This window comes from Adiantum capillus-veneris, chromosome 26 (assembly GCF_014529385.1).
Source record: "Adiantum capillus-veneris isolate H3 chromosome 26, ASM1452938v2, whole genome shotgun sequence".
Lineage (NCBI taxonomy): Eukaryota > Viridiplantae > Streptophyta > Polypodiopsida > Polypodiales > Pteridaceae > Adiantum > Adiantum capillus-veneris.
Window position 1 is genome coordinate 24,352,366 of NC_140956.1, and position 8,654 is coordinate 24,361,019.

An 8,654-nucleotide genomic window follows, 5' to 3' on the forward strand; every position below is an offset into this window, starting at 1 on the left:
TGCGTGTCCTAGCCTCCCCTGTGTTATTTTCATGTACTGCATCATCAGAACTACTCATTGCATATTGACATTGTTGGGTATGGAGCATGATTTACCCCTTGTAAATTTTTTTTTAAAAAAAACTCACATTTGTAAGGCCCCCTTTATGAGGAGAAGGCATCGTGCGTGAAGAAAAACACCTATCAAAAAGCCAAAATTTCCATGGCTAGTATCGAGATATTATGGCCAGAATATTATGGCCAAACAACGGTCGGAAAGTGGTCAAAAAATGGCCGATCGGTTGGTTGGTGTCCAGTAGTCAATGGACGATGGGTGGAAGTTGATGGCCGATGGCCGATGGCTGAATTCAAGACAGACTTGTCTTCTCAAGGGCGGTCACACATGGGCGGATTGGAGAGTCCCACTTGGACTTGTCTACACAAGGGCGGCTACACATGGTTGCCTCTCATGGGAGAGGGCAGCTCTTTTGGCCTATAAAAGGAGGCCTTTCAATACACACATTTTGGTGTGTGAAGTTGATGCAACAAGGTGGGTGTGAGGTGGTGATATTGAAGCAAGGAGAGAGCTCTATTAAGGGTATAATCCTTTTGTAACCTACTTTTTATTTGAAGTACTAAATCCATTGAGTGGCTGCTTTCCCATGGATGTAGCCCACATTGGGGGAGCCAGGTATATCGTGTGCTCTCTCTCTCTCTCTCTCTCTCTCTCTCTCTCTCTCTCTCTCTCTCTCTCTCTCTCTCTACTCTATAATCGTTTTTCTCTCTACTCTATAATCTTTTCATGTGAAAATTTGTCTCTCTCCATTAAGCAAGCTACTCAAATATCTATTTAGCTACGTCCTATTTCCTAGAAGATGTGTCATTGCCAAGACTAGGATGTCTACATCCCTCTCACCTATAGGTGGAACCCTATGTCCTGGCATCAACTCATTAGTCTCTAGCATGAGCATATAACAAACTACATGTCCGTCATTTGTGCACGTGTCTCTAGGGAGCAGACCCACTCTACCTATGCCTGCACAAACTTTGATGACATCTGTTGTTTCTCACTAGAGCACTATCAGTCTACCTCTATCTTTATAGTAGCTATTGGCCTGTCCTGCTTAGCTAAATACTCTATCTTGTGAGCATGGTGGAGCTCACCCATGAAGGAGACATGTCTCGTCTCTCGCTCAATGCATGCCAAAAACAAAATTGAGACTGATCTCAGACATTTGCATAGGATATACCAAGCCACTATGGCTCTCTAAGAACTTTTTGGCACCCACAATCTGCTAACTATTTCAGTGAAATCAAGCTTTGTCTCGGTTGAGAAACATAGCGCACAGGACATAGCATATATGATGCAACATTGGGTAATGACAAGCAAACTTCTCTTGCACCTGCAATGTCAAATGCCAAACCATTGTCGAAGTGTAGACAACCAAAGATCCCACTAGAGAAGGTACTAAACCACTCATGATGTGGTGTGATGTGGAGAGATGCTCCTCATCTAGCAACCAATGGGGAGGTGTCACTTCTCGAAGACATGTAAGCAAGAGGAACGCTAAAGATAAACATGACATCACCGTCACTAATAGATGAAGCCACCGCTATAGCATGTGTCAAAACCTCATCTGTGCCATGCATAGATCTTTGATGTTGTCTTATACATCTAAAATAGTGGTGCCTTATGTTCCCTGTGTGGTTATTAGTGTCAACACAAGTATCAGCAAGTACGAGACAACCCTCTCTCATGAGTCATCACTGTATACTTTAAATTTTCACATGTGTCTGCCATAAGTGAATGTCAAAGTGGGAGATCCCTCAATCACTACACGATTATGAAACCCATGATCAATCACATCAAAACTATTGCTCGCATATGCATAAGAAAACTCTAAAATTTGTAATCTACGAGTATACAATCTGGGACAAACAGCTCAATTGAGTGTAAAGGGCATAACTATATATACAAGTAGTGAGAAAACATGATCATAATGCATCCAACAACAAAACCTTTTGCCAAAATCTACAAAAAACTATAAAGTATGTGGCTGCTTGTACTCTAGCCACACGATCATGTGCAATCCTCACTCCTACGAGAGTGGATACAAGAACACTAAATTTTTTCCAAGCTCACAAAACTTATCAAAGTGGGAGTCAAACGCAATCACTAAACCATCAGAGAGTAAAATTGTAGATACGCGTAAAATATGGCAAGAATATGGGAAAAAATCCAATAAACTTTCCCCTGAAAATTGAGTATAATCACAAACAATTGGCAACACAAATTATGCGTAAAATGCATTGAAGTTGTTCTAACAATTGCAGTACAGAGACTCAAATCTCATCCACAGATATCATACACCAAGTCAAAAGTGATTAAACACTCTCCAACCATGATGGAGAGAAGCAAGATACAACGTGTGGGTCTTAATCAAAAGTACATAAACATGTTTGAGACCAATCCTTCTAAATCACAGATCCACATATGGAATATATGTACCATAATCATGGTAACCAAGCTCACTCCCACACATTGTATTGGCATATCAATACATAGCATAGATTGCACACAATCGTGTTGAAACTACTCTTTAAAAATGTAGCACATACTTGCTGCTATTGTAGTTGCTATAATTGTGATCAGAATATTAGAAAACAGACATCATTATCACATTTGGAATGTTCCAAGACCCCAGCCTAAACTTCTGGATCATATCTATCCGACTATGCATGACAAAGTTATGCAAAAACCATTGTTTTGAGAGTCGACAATAGCAAAATGAGTTACACCACTTCTTGTTCTTGCTTTTTCTCCATAAAAAATCGGCAATGGACTTCTAAAAAATCTCTATACAAGAAAAATACACATTTCTCGACTCAGATCTACAATCTGGGCTTATCTTGCATTGCAATCTACGTGCACACAATACCAATGTAGAAGCTTCTGTGTACATGAGAAAAACCGCTTGCAAACCATAATGCACACACATGAGCTTAGCCTTTGCTCCGATACCATTCAAAGAGTGTGTGGTGCACAAAATGTGTGTGTGCATAGTGTGTTTCAAGAGAGAAGAAGCGTGATGTGTGGATGCAGCAAGCTTCCAGGCTGTGAGGAGCTACTTATTCTTTGTGTATATGAAGAATAAGTAATGTATATGTACACACAATGGATAGCGTTGGACGTCCGACCCCGGGCAAAGGTGAAATTCCTTTACCCTAACAATGTTTATGAACCTTACCATGGTCAGAAGCTTGTGTTTCGATACCTTGGAATAGTATTCAGAATTGTAGGCGGCCTTCTCTCTAAGACTTTATGCTATGGTATCTCTAGATTTAAGATTATCTTACGCTCACATAATCTATGCCATAGATTGACATAGACTTTTGTATCATCTCACTTCTAGTGGGAGATTATGCAAATTTATGCTATCTCAATTCTATTATTCACATTCAAAGAGAGCTAGAGAGACAATTCTACGACCGACACAAAACACCGAACAACGCCAGACATGAGAGGTAGGCTCCTCACCATGTGCCCTCCTTGTTGTATGCTTACTTCATCACCAAAAACCTACAAAAATGGAAATGTGGCATCGTAGGAAGAAACCAAAATGGGACCGTAATGCAACAACTACTAACGCAATAGCTACAAGACTTGATAGGGGATTAACCCTAAGCTAGATGAACATGTCTATGACCTCCTATGATGGTTTAGGCCAGTCCAAAAACCCTAACTTCTTGGAGCCTGCAAAAGCCAACCTGGAAGAAAGTTGCTAGAATGCTACTAGAATTTAGGAATAGGTGCTCTCAAGGGTGCCTACAAGCCTATGAAATTGCCTCTAAAGTCAAAACTACTAGGAGTTGGTCAAAACATCAAGCTAGGCTTCGGACACGCAAAGGATCATTTGGCTCTCACGGCCACACGGTGTGTCCATTTGCCACCAAACTTCACGGGCATCATCGACATATCACTAGCAGCCAACACATATGATTAGATGGCAAGAAAAATTGTTGCCAACCATCTCCTTACAAAAAAAAATCTATTTGAGTGACAAATCACCAAAAAGGGTATAAGGTCAAATGCTATAATGAAGCCATGGAAAGGTGTCCTTCTGCATCCACAAGCCTGGGAGATTGATGTCAAGAGGAATCACCGCAAAAAGTCATATCCAAGTGAAGGAATCCCTTTTAGAGACCAAAATGACAAACAAGGAGTTTCCAAGCTAAACAACTAACTTTTTAAGATGAAAACTAGCAATTAGGGCTTAGGGCACAAACACAAAGCACTTCAAAGCATCATAGTTGATTTTTATCAAAGTAGACATCATACGTATATGATGTCTCACAGCGAGTTTTTGCACATGAACTACTCATTTGAATCCATGAACACATTGTGCATACTCTACACATGAAGTACATAAAATTTCATAAGATTTAGAGCTAGTTAGTGCTGAGATGTAGAGAGAAAGAGAGAGAGAGGGAAAGAGACAAAACAAGAGACACATTATGTACACTTTCAAAGATTGATTCATATTGAGGACAAGATACATATATATAGGTAAGACCAAGTTGAGTAGAGTGAGCCATACATAGATCCAACACCCACACTCAAACAAAGGTCTCTAGCTTTGGATGAAAAAACCCTTGGGGAGTTCAAGGGAAAAACCCAAGCCCCTATATAAATGTGAAAATATGAACTAATGATAATGATGTGAAAGTGCATTGTGTATCTATGCACAAATATACAGGTGAGCAAGAGATTATAGTGTGCAAGTGTGGAGTGTGCGTAGTGCATGGTACCTATATGATTACAATGTCATATGTACAAGCTACCATAATAGTAGAGAAGCTAATCTAGAAAGAGTGAGGTCAAAGCAACTACAAGCTTAGAGCGCAAGAGGATGAAGTGTGACTCATTGAGGCATTTGGTAAGAATATCTGCAATCATCTGGTCACTTGGATAGTGTTCAATCATTATGATGCCTTTGCATACTTCATACCGGACATAATGATAATGCACAACAATGTGCTTTGACTTATTATGTTGAACATAGTCTTTTGCAAGACTAGCAGCCAAGCTTGAAAATTGTAGGGCACCAGTGCCCATCCTAAGGAAGAGAAACTATAATGGTTGCCCTTCCCTTAGGAAAGTTTATCAACCACTCTGGTCTTCACAATGCAGGGAAAAATATGTGTTGCCTTTCCACCTCTACATGATCAAAAGCGCTCATGAGAGCATGGTAACAAAAGGTATACCAACAACTACAAGGACCTGACAATGAAATGCACATAGATATGCAAATTCTAGAGTAGAAACTATAAAATTGGGTGCTCCATGCACTTGACCAAATGATGTTGAAGCAAAAGGCTTGCACATTTAACGTGATACAAGCACGATTTGAAAAGGTAAACAATTAATTGCTTATCAAACAAGAACCTGCACCATGGCTCTTAACATCCTTGAAACTTTGGCCTTTCAAAATAATATGGGCATTGGGTTACGGGTACCCACAATATCCAATTTGGATTGCCAAATAATGAATGAAAAGTGCATCAAAAATCGCATTAATTGAGACTAGTAGACATGAAGCTACCAAAAGCATCAATTATTTTCAAAAGCTGAATACTAAGTGTACCAACATTTCCATAATATTTAATGAAGGTGAAACGAGCAACTTTTGGTTCCAAATGTACACTCTAATTATAAGAAACACAAAGTATCCTTTGATGCTTATTCACATGCATAGCTATTGGAAATTTGGCTTCTTACCTACCTTAGTTCTTCCATGTTTAAAACCTCAACACTGGCTTCAAAACCTCTATCTCTATACTTTTTTGAGTGGGATTTTATTGATGTTTCAAGCGGGAGGGGTTGTTGTAGATTTCCAAATCACGTGCATTTGAAACACATGCCAAAAAGAAATATGATTTAATCCCTTATTCACCAAACATAAGATCATATAAATGGAAAAAGAGAAGTTTTACCTGTTCTTTCTTCAAGAACTTTTGGATCGGTTATGAGATTTCTCAGACTTGTGAGTGTTGAGTGGAGATCGAAGACACACTTTCTAGGTCATGACATGAAAAAAGCCAAAAGATGAGCATAAAGACACCTGCATACAATACTAAGTATCCCACGTTTAGCATCAGGCATTAGACTGTAACGAAAGTAGTTTATGCATCATCAAAAGCACCAGCTTTTAATACAATGATAAGTACATTGAGAAAAGAGAGTGGATAAGTACATTGAGAAAAAAGAGTGCTAATCTTGGTCATAAATGCCGATCTTTATAGATAGAAAAGCTTCAATGAGAATACCCAAAAGATACCAAAGCTGGGGAGAAGGCTCAATTACAGGTTTACAGCATTAGGCTCAACAAAATGTACAAGGTGTAGCATTACAAATAGATCGCAAGTAATTGTACAACCGCCTTGAGCTTTAGTATAGCAGTCAAAATTTTCCACATCAAAAACACCATGGAATCTACACGGAGATATTTATAGATCTGCTCCTTTTCTTGCTCCATAGAAAAAATACATCATCCCAAGGAACATTTGAAGTATTTTGTGGTCCATGCAAGCCTATGAACATAAAGTTCTCAAGTGTTTCTATGTTCATGCGCGTCCTTTGAGATGTTTTTATGGTGTTTTGAAGAGAGGATCCACGCTCTGCTACAACCAAAGTTACTGGAACTACAGAGAGGATTCCCCAAAGCTTCATCAGGTTTGGAAAGGAGTCTTGCAAAGTCATATCATCCTTGCATACATGCCATGCATCTTGAAAGCGTTTATGCTTGAAATTGCTGACTAGAACCGCCGTGAAAGAATCGAGCTCTCCCATGAAAATCTCCGTATCACCTACTAAGCTTACAAATTGGTTGAGCAACTTTCCCAGCCAAAATTTGCTACAAGTCTCCATCTCCATCTCTTCACTTGGGTAATGCTTGGGACTAAAAAGTTTACATGCATAAAAAATAGGCATATCCTCTTGCATCCTTGTCCTCAAATTCTCCACAATTTTTCCAACAAGCTCTTTTCCAAGTTGTAGACAATCTTTGAAAGAACCACCTCTGCTACTTCCTACAATGCTTTCAAACTTAAGCTCATGGATATGCAAGTCTCCGATAACATCAAAAAATCTGATCTCCCGGTTGCTGGATTGCTCTACAAACTTTTGTAAATGCTTTGACCCGCAATTCCTTGAGTCCCTGAGAAACTTCTTCTCCAAGTTCTTTAATGTAGCATCAGCATAACCTGATATATTACCAATGCCGACCACGTCTGATTGAAAGTGGCAATTTATAACATTAAGCTATGTACATACATTAGCAAGAATATGGATAAAAAACTGATTTGCATACACCATAAGCTCATCATATACACTTGGGCTCTCCTTTCCAAATTCTGTGATCAAGGCAGGCATGACCTTCACCATGCGCTCCATAACCTGACCTTGTGATAGCCACCTCACAGAATGGATCCATAGCATTGATAACTCGGGCAAATCTAGAGCTCCCTCCATTAGCTTTAAGTCGTCCATTCTTTTTCCTGATGCATGAAGCCAAGCATAGATGCTTCTACATAACTTATCCAATTGCACAAGCTTAGGAAAGGAACCAACAGCTTGGCTTGCTGCAAGATTCTCTCGATGTGCAAGACAATGCACTAAAAGAAGATGCTGAATATCTGCTCTCATTCTTGGTAAGAGTCCACTTCTACAACCCATCATAACTGAGCAACCATCAACCGCAAGAGATACAAATCTTTGAAGGTGTAAGCCCATCTCTTTGAGAAATTTGATAATAGCATCGTACTTTGCTTCTACGTAGAAAATCATGTGCCCTTCTTTTTCCCTGTCAGTGCTATCATCTTCCATCACAGAATACCAAGGACTTGCCTGGACTTCTTTGCACAAAGCATTCCAAAGTACATCTTTGATTGCTTGAACAAATTCCATGCCGGAGATCCTATTCGAATAGGTTCCATAAGCTGAATGCTTAGGCATATTAGATAGACCTTGCTCTATTTGGTGAAGGCATAGCTTTTCAAAAAGATCCATAGGTCCAATGCATTTCACAACAAAATACACCTGCCACATGACAGTGATGGTCCTCACCTTCTCTTTATCCTCAAAACTAGCGACATAATCTGGAAGAGGGATACAAACTCAATTTTCCTTGTTTGCCCACTTTAAGGCTTCCATTTTGTTCTCATCAGATCTGTTGTGCTCATTTAAAGAAGGGAATTGAATTGTGCAAGATTCTTTGTTGGCAAAAGGAATCTTGCTTTTGTTGTATGCACACCACTCGCATTTCATTTTCAGCCTTCCTACATCTACAATTGGATATGCCCAAGGATGTTCATATTTCCAAGTTGGCCTCCATCACCTTTGCTTCTTGAACTTCAATACTGGTTCCGAGTCTGGTGTTTGTGGCTCTTCTTGGTTTCCTTCATTATCATCTTCTCCTATTGTTGGTCCATCCCCAAAAATATCTTCTATGGCACGATCCACCTGTTGCCGCAATTCTGCTTGTTTCTTTTTGTTTCTATCTCCAGTGACCTGGTAAAATTTTACAGATCTGCTTGCTTCCGTTTCATACCAATTATCTTTGTTTCCATGTTTGTCAGAACTAGCAATTCCCAAAAGAGAAACATGCCAATTAAAAA

General features: G+C 39.5%; 1 pseudogene; it reads right to left on the minus strand.

The window, feature by feature from the left end:
- Nucleotides 1-6,471: 6,471 nt before the first annotated feature.
- On the minus strand, nt 6,472-7,509 carry LOC147423135 (uncharacterized; annotated as a pseudogene).
- Nucleotides 7,510-8,654: the final 1,145 nt, after the last annotated feature.